The sequence below is a fragment of the Alnus glutinosa genome, chromosome 9 (genome assembly GCF_958979055.1).
Source record: "Alnus glutinosa chromosome 9, dhAlnGlut1.1, whole genome shotgun sequence".
In the NCBI taxonomy this organism is placed as follows: Eukaryota; Viridiplantae; Streptophyta; class Magnoliopsida; order Fagales; family Betulaceae; genus Alnus; species Alnus glutinosa.
Window position 1 is genome coordinate 21208311 of NC_084894.1, and position 8771 is coordinate 21217081.

At 38.5% G+C, this 8771-nt stretch overlaps 1 non-coding gene across 1 annotated transcript; it reads left to right on the plus strand.

The window, feature by feature from the left end:
• Positions 1-8497: 8497 nt before the first annotated feature.
• LOC133878731 (small nucleolar RNA snoR103) lies at positions 8498-8593 on the plus strand. The gene has a single exon (XR_009901974.1). It is a non-coding gene; the product is annotated as a small nucleolar RNA snoR103 (small nucleolar RNA).
• The last annotated feature ends 178 nt before the right edge of the window (positions 8594-8771 follow it).

The following is an 8771-nucleotide window of genomic DNA, read 5'->3' on the forward strand; positions in this document are numbered from 1 at the left end:
GAAGGTTTGACATCTCCCTTAACTATAGCAACACTTGCCACCCACAAACGGATGGACAGACCGAGGTGACCAACCGAACTCTCGGCAATATGCTGAGGTGTGTTTCCCGAGACAAGCCAAAGCAGTGGAACATCAACCTTCCACAAATAGTTCGCTTTCAACAGCATGAGAAATTGGTCCATTGGCAAGTCACCCTTTGAGATTGTTTACACCAAACCTCCGAAACATGATCTTGACTTGGTGCCACTTCCGAAACTTCCGAGATTGAACGTTGCAGCCGAACATATGGCTGACTGAGTTCAATAGATCCATGAAGAGGTACGTCTGAATCTGGAGTAGGCGAATGGCAAGTACAAAGATGTCGCGGATTCAAAGCGGAGAGCAAAGATTTTCTGCGAAGGTGACTTGGTGATGTTGCATCTGCGCAAGAACCGATTTCCGGTCGGAACCTGTGGCAAATTGAAGAGCCGAAAATATGGTGCATTCTGGATTAAGAGGAAGATAAATGATAATGCTTATGTGGTGGAACTTCCCGAGGACATGGCCATCTCCAACACTTTCAATGTGGCTGACTTATTTGCCTACCATCCTGACGATCCAATTTACACCGACTCCAACTCGAGAACGAGTTTTCTTGAAGAAGGGGAGACTGATGTAGGACAATCTGAAGAGGTGCCTCGGATGGTTGACAATGTCATCCCGGAGAATATCCGAGATAGGGTTTCTGGATCGGCACATAGCCGAGATGTGTTGGGAGTTGTCTCGACAAATAACCGAGACCCGCCTCGGTCCTATTCGGAAAATAACCGAGACCCATCTCGGTCCCATTAAGCAAATAACCGAGACCCAGCTCGATAAATCGAGCTGAAGATTCCGGTGGAAGGACCAGCTGAGCGGAATTCCTGAAAAGGCAGTCGAACAGATTTTCTGGAGATTTTGTGCGGAAATCATGGAAGAGTTGTTGACTTCCATACTTTATTTTGATAATTATTTTGTAGTACTTTTCCTTAAAACTTGGGATTCCCTTGTCCATCAAATCTACTCTCATTAATGAGGATTTGATGACGTCTTTTATTTATTATTTATATCCTTTACAAGCCTTAAGGCTTCACTATAAATAGGGAGACAATGTAAAAAAAGAAGATATTGAAAATCATTGAATTGAAACTGCTTTCCTTTCAACTTGTGAGTTGATTGTTGTGTTTGAGAACGAAGTTTCTCTTTCACTGTTTATCCCTTTCGCCCGCTCTACGTCACTTTAGGCGGGTAGTCTCATCATCTTGTTCTTGCACTATGCGAATTCTTCATAGGAGAGTAGGTCGAATCTCCAACTTTGCCATTAATGCTAGCACTTCACCTTGAACGACTTCTAAATCGAATCTTTGAAGATTTGCCTGTAGTTCACGTGGCAAGGTCTTTAAACATGCTACACCTCCTCTCGATTTCCTGCTCAATGCATCTGTGACTACGTTGGCTTTCCCAAGATGGTAGTTGATTAAACAGTCGTAGTCCTTTATTAATTCTTGGTTTAGCAGGTTATTATCGGCATTTTGTAGAAGGATTTTCAAAACTTTTCGGCCCTCTAACTGCTTTAACAAAGAAGAATGCTCGTTTTGAGTTGACCGGCGAATGTGAACGTAGTTTTCAAGAGCTAAAGCAAAGATTGGTGACTGCTTTGATTCTGACACTTCCCTCAGGATCCGGTGGATTTGTTATTTATAGCGATGCTTCTAGAAGAGGACTCGGCTGCGTTCTTATGCAAAACGGTAAAGTAGTAACGTACACTTCTCGGCAACTCAAGAACCACGAGTTGAACTACCCCATTCATGACTTGGAGCTCGCTGCGGTAGTTTTCGCATTGAAGATTTGGAGGCATTACCTCTATGGAGAAAAATGTGAAATTTACACCGATCACAAGAGTCTCAAGTACTTATTCACGCAGAAAGAATTAAATTTGAGGCAAAGGCGAGGGCTAGAATTAATAAAGGACTACGACTGTGTAATAAACTACCAACCTGGGAAAGCCAACATAGTCGCAGATGCATTGAGTAGGAAATCGAGAGGAGGTGCAGCATGTTTAAAGACCTTGCCATGTGAACTATAGGCAGATCTTCAAAGATTTGATTTAGAAGTCGTTCAAGGTGAAGTGCTAGCGTTAATGGCAAAGTTGGAGATTCGACCTACTCTTTTAGAAAGAATTCGCATAGCGCAAGAACAAGACGACGAGACTACCCGCCTAAAGGAGAAGATCAGCAAGAGATTGAGTTTTTATATGACAACATATGGGCTTCTCAGGTACCAAAATAGAATTTGTGTTCCGAATGATGAGGAGATAAAGAAACTGATCTTAGAAGAGGCACACTTCTTACCATATTCGGTGCATCCTGGAGGAACGAAGATGTATCGTGATCTTAAGGGTTATTTCTAGTGGAATGGAATGAAACGAGACGTTGTTGAATTTGTAGAACGATGTTTGACATGTCAACAAGTTAAAGCGGAACATCAGAGACCTGCAGGACTGTTGCAACCTTTGGAGATACCGGTATGAAAATGAGAGGCTATTGACTTTTTGGTGGGATTACCACGAACTCAAGCTAGGCACGATGCAATATGGGTGATCGTGGATAGATTAACTAAAGCCGCTCATTTTATACTAGTAAGGATAAAATATTCTCTAGAGAAGCTAACAGAACTTTATATACACGAGATAGTCAGACTGCCGCAAGAAATACCTGTCCTTGTTTGCTGAGAATTATTAAGGTTAGCGGTAGCGGGTAAGTTATTTATTTATTTTTATGCGGGTGTGGATAAGCAAATTTCGAGGACGAAATTTTTATAAAGAGGGAAGGTTATAACACCCCAGAAAAAATATTTAATAATTAGAATATTTTAAGAATATTATTATTATTTTTTTTGGTATAATTAAAAGAGATTAAGTCCTATAAATATTTCATTTTTTAAGGATAAATAAATAAGATGTTATTAAGTATTAAAGGAAGAAAAAAAAAATTATTCTAGAAGAAGGGGGTTAGGATGACGTGTTAGGTGGAAGGGGGAGACTTCTTTTGAATATATATATATGAGTGAATTCTAGAAGTGAAATGTGGCCTAGTTAGAACATTTAAAAAAAAAAAAAAATATGTATAGACACATCTAGAAGGCACTGGACATGGATCAAGGTGAGAGTTTTTTTTTTTTTTTTTTTTTTTTTTTTTTTTTAATTTATAAAAAAAAATGTATTTGTTAACCATAGACGCGTGGATTTCTAGGGTGAGTTTCCTTTTGACACTTGCCCTCCATTCACTCCATATCAGGCCACCCTCACCTGCATGTCTCACATTGGTCATGATCTTCTTATCCTTTGTTTACATTTGTCCCTCATGCAAAATGCTGAACGCCACTTGTTCATCCCTTTTTTCTACAAAATTGTATCGTACATTCTCATTACACGCACAAGCAAACAAACTCACTCTCCAACAAACAGAACTCTTACCTGATGGCATTGTTTATAATAGTGTTGAGGACAGGAGTGCCCGTGGGTGTGCTGGTTATTAAAGACCCGAACATATGGCCCTACAAGTGGGACTTTTGGACCCATTGTGACATGGTGTAGCAGTAGTAACAAAATAGTACCTGAAATTTCTATAGAAGATGGAACTGTTTAGAAAACAAAACTAACTTGTACAATTCTTTTGTATATGTATACTGTACACTTTTGCTAATTGTATAACTTATTGTCCCACATGTAGGAGGACCCTTACAACCTTAGTTGTTTCTTTTGTTTATATCTCCAAAAAGAACTTGTAATGAATTCCCAGGGTGTTTACTTTTAATGAAATGAAGCATATTATCTTTTATCCATTTGTCTCTCATTGATTTCTTGTATTACTATTAATTATTTCTACATTATGAGTCCACTAAGTTCACGTTTCCCTTATATCCCAAAATGGGAGGGTGACAGCATGGCATCAAAAAGGAGTACTAAATAATATTAAATGAATAAGTGGCATTTATATCCAAAATGTAAGATGATGCATGAATCATTTATGCAGTGCAGCGTGTGAGTTTTAACCTCCACCGGCCCACCTTCGCTATTTAACTGAGAGCAGCGCACATATGGGTGAGCAAATTATCCGCTAGGGTTGGCAATTTTTGACACGACCCGTGAACCTGGCACGAACAGGACACGAAAATATAGGGTTTGGGTTTGGGGTAATCGGGTTCGGGTCATAATCGGGTCAACCCGATTATAACCTGTTAATTATTAAAAAAAAAAAAACCCTAGCCCGACTAGCAACATGACCCGCACCCGCACCCGTATCCCTTTTCTTTTCAGCTTTCCCTTTCTTTCACCATTTCATTTCACCCAGCCACGCCTCACCTCTTGAGTCACCAGAATACACGAGTCTTCGATCGTCGATCTTCCAGACCCCTCCTCCAGGTTGAACATCTTCTGACTCTTCTCTACTGTCGGATCTTCAAAGGGGTGGACTCGTTGATGATTCGAGCTCTGCCGGTACTAGATTAACTGCGCGATTTGTCTTAGGCTCTCAGCGAGTTCGAGGAGAAAGAGGAGGTGACTTGGCGGCAGAGTTTGCGCAAAATCAACGCGAGCAGATGTAGAGGAAGCCCATTAGGAGAAGCGCAACGAGGACGATGACTCGATGAGCAGTGCCGTAATCACTGAGCGCTGGGTGGGCAGTGGGCTCGGCCGCTTGGCCACGCTTCTTGCCTTCTTCTGTTCTTCACGGGTTACCCGGGTCGTGTTCGGGTAACTCGTTTGAGAATAGGGTCGAGTTCGGGTTCCATAACTCAACCCGATTAATAATCAGGTTTGGTTCGTGTCGAACCCGAATGTATCATCGGGTTGACACGAACCCGACCCGTGAACCCGAATTGCCCACCCTATTATCCGCCTATTGCCTACCGACCGCTTACCAAATTGAACCGAACCGCCATCGACCGCCTATCAACTCTATCGACTAATTTTCGATTCGGTAATCGGCATAAAATTTTGTTCCAAAAGCCAGTTCGGTAACCGAACTGAACCGAACCGAACCACCTTTTATTCCGACCGATTAACCGAACCGATATAAAACAAAACGACGTTGTTTTAGTAAGAACGAAATGTTTGATCCCTTTTTTCTTTTTCTTTAAGAAAAAATCAAAACGACGTCGTTTCATTACCCATGTTAACCGATTTAACCGACTTAACTGACCGCCTACTAACTGCTTAACTGACTTAACTGAAATAAATTCACCGACTACATTCCGACAAAAATCGGTTAACCGACCAAATTAACCTCCTACTGAACCGATGCTCACCCCTAGGTGCATGTTACGTTTGGCACATCCAAAAGGACCAATCCCAAAGGACCTAAACGCTCATCTTGTCGTAACATGGGAGAGCTGACGGGTTAGGAACTTCCCTAGGTGAAGACCCCTCAATCGATAGCCCACACTTTTGGTGTGGTTGCCATGCTATCCATATGGATCTAGATCGAAACACGATGGTGCCGTGCGATAAAACTTTGTGTAACATATGCACATATATTTGCGATGATGCCATCATTTTCCGCTCACCTGGAGCACATGCAACATATAAGACATGATGCACAAAGACAAATATACATGATCTCATGAAATTCCAACCACAATATGTAATTATGTAATATGATAATCAATGACGAAATTTAAAGGACAAATAATGTGGTGTAAAAAGGGTTTTAAGCTTTGAAGGACCTTTTACCTAAACAAATCATAATGATAAACTTAGGAGTATTCCGAAATTTTAGATAAAAAGTTTAAACAAAAGTACCCCATATATTATATATCCTTTATAATAAATAACTATAAATCTTAAAATTTAGTAAATTTCCGCATGCATAAAATTTCTATCCAAATTAGAGCTTATACATACAGTACCTATATAGATATATATAATTCCTTATAAAACACATAACAATCTTGCCATCAATACTGAATAGTCCAAAAAAAATCATATATGCTAAATTTGAGATATGAAAAATTTAGTCGATGGTCTTCTCTAATGAACATAGAAAATCAAAGTCTACAGAATATAACACCTAACAATAAGCCTTTACATAATGCAATAAAAGAATAAATACTCATAACAAAATAACTACAAGTTATGAAACATGCAGTCTTATATATATATTCATTGTAAAGACATGAACTTTGAAACAAATAGGTGAAATAATCCATAGCTTACAGTTACAGAACTAGTAATTGAACAGAGATAAGCTAACAAATCCCCATGAACTAATGCATTTCAACCCAAATACATATGACAAAATCCAATCAAATATAGTTTAAAAAAAAAAAAAAAAACTCTCAATGACTATCCATTCGGTTTTGTCAAAAAAATTTATTCAAAACACAATTTTGGCCATCACAGTGGGTTCAACTTGCTAAATCTTCATAGTTTGAAATATAAACACAAGGATTACTCTTAGCTACTGCCAATCGAAAATCAGGGGAAGAGTTTCATTAGTATTTTCTCAAGAACCCAACCATCTGTTGAAAAATAAAATTTATGCCAAAACCCATTTGGGTTTACTGCAGAAGATCAAAACCAAATACCCAAAAAAAATCCTAAAGAACCCAAAAAATTTTCTCTATACCCATACGGTCTACCCAAAGAAATTGCCCCCAAAACCAACAACATTAATATCAAATTCATCCCCCAGTAACATCATACCCATAAGCAGAAAAATATCTCCAAAATTTTAACCCAAAACATTATACCTATTCAGCCTTCTAAAAGAAAAATCTCATCTAAAACAAAACTTCTCTTGAAAGCCAATTGATTACTCAAGCAGAATAATCCATCAAATCATCAAATTAGACAGAAAATTAAAAATTAAAACCCAAGTCAGTTGCTAAGAAAGGAAAACAAAACTCATAAAATTCTACCCAAAATCGTGATACCCATATTGTTAGCCACAAGATTTGCTCCTAAATTCTTAGATAAAAATTTAAGAACAACCGTGAAAAGAATGAGTAATCACCAAGTAGGAGTTCTGTTTGTTGAAGAGTGAGCTTGTTTGCTTGTGCGTGTAAGGAGAATGTGCGATACAATTTTGTAGAAGAAAGGGACGAACAAGTGGTGTTCAGCATTTTGCATGAGGGAGAAATGTAAACAAAGGATAAGGAGATCATGACCAATGTGAGACATGCAGGTGAGGATAGTCTGATATGGAGTGAATGGAGGGTAAGTGTCAAAAGGAAAATCACCCTAGAAATCCACGCGTCCATGGTTAACAAATAAATATATATATATATATATATATGAGAGCCCCTTCTATAAGGATGAGCTGTAAAAGTGATGTTTTACAGCTTCCAATAAGAAGTTGACACATCATTTGAAAAAACTAAATACAATAGACATGAAAGCACCTAAATCTTGTGAAAAAAAAGAAAAGAAAGTAATTTTTGGTTTTTCCTTTCAAGAGTCCAACCAGTACTAAAAAATCACCACCTCCTCAACCCAACACCGCCACCGGATTCCGCCGAAAGCCACCGCCACCCACGAATAGAGCCAGTACTGCCGAAGGCCTAAGATTCAGCCCACTATAAAACAAACCACCCCCCGACCCACAACCCATCACCCTCCTCAACGCAATGCCACTGCCGGATTCTGCCGAAACCCACTGCCACCCATGAACAGAGCCACCGCACTGTTTAAGAGCCACCCCCAACCCATAACCCTACAGGATCAAAAAATACACATAGGAGAAAACTATCTATGCCTAAAAGAAAATTACAAACTGGAAGTTGGAGCTAATTTTCATCTAAAAAGAAGTTGGAGCTAACTACAAAGGTACCCCTGACCCATAATCCTACAAATCCGCAACCACAAAGTCAACTAAGAGTAGCCAATTTTCGATTTCAAAAAAAAAAAGAAGGGAGTAGCAGATTTTTATTAAAAAAAAAAAAAAAAAAAACCAATTGTAGCAGATGCTAGACCTGTAGACCCAGTACCCCCTCCACAGCTTCTGGCCTTGTTGATCACTACGAGAAAGAGATCGATCTGAATAAAGCCTCCTGCAGTACCAGCCGTTTCAGTGGGGGTGGTTAGGGGTAGATCCTGTGGGGTTGAAAGGAGAAAAATTGTCTTATAATCCTGTGTTTTCTTGTCTATTTTATATATATTATATTTGGTGTTTTTAGATGACGTGGAACCTTTTTATTGAAGGCTGTAAAACTCAGGTTTTACAGTCCATCCTTATTGAAGGTATTCTCTCTCTCTCTCTCTCTCTCTCTCTCTCTCTCTCTCTCTATATATATATATATATATATATATATATATTAAAAGGTTCTAACTAGGCCACGTTTCACTTCTAGAATTCACTCATATATTTTTTTTTTCTTCAAAAGAAGCCCCCCCTTCCACCTAACACGTCATCCTAACCCCTTCTTTTAGAATAATTTTTTTTTCTTCCTTTAATACTTAATAACATCTTATTTATTTATCCTTAAAAAAATGAAATATTTATAGACATTAATATGTAGGCTTTTGGTGGGCATGTTGTGAGTTTCATTTCTGCCCATAAAGGACCTACAAACACTGGATTAAAAATAAAAGGACTTATCAAAAAAATGAAATATTTATAGGACTTAATCTCTTTTAATTATACAAAAAATAATAATAATATTCTTAAAATATTTAAATTATTAAATATTTTTCTGGGGTGTTATAACCTTCTCTCCTTATAAAAATTTCGTCCTCGAAATTTGCTTATCCAAAC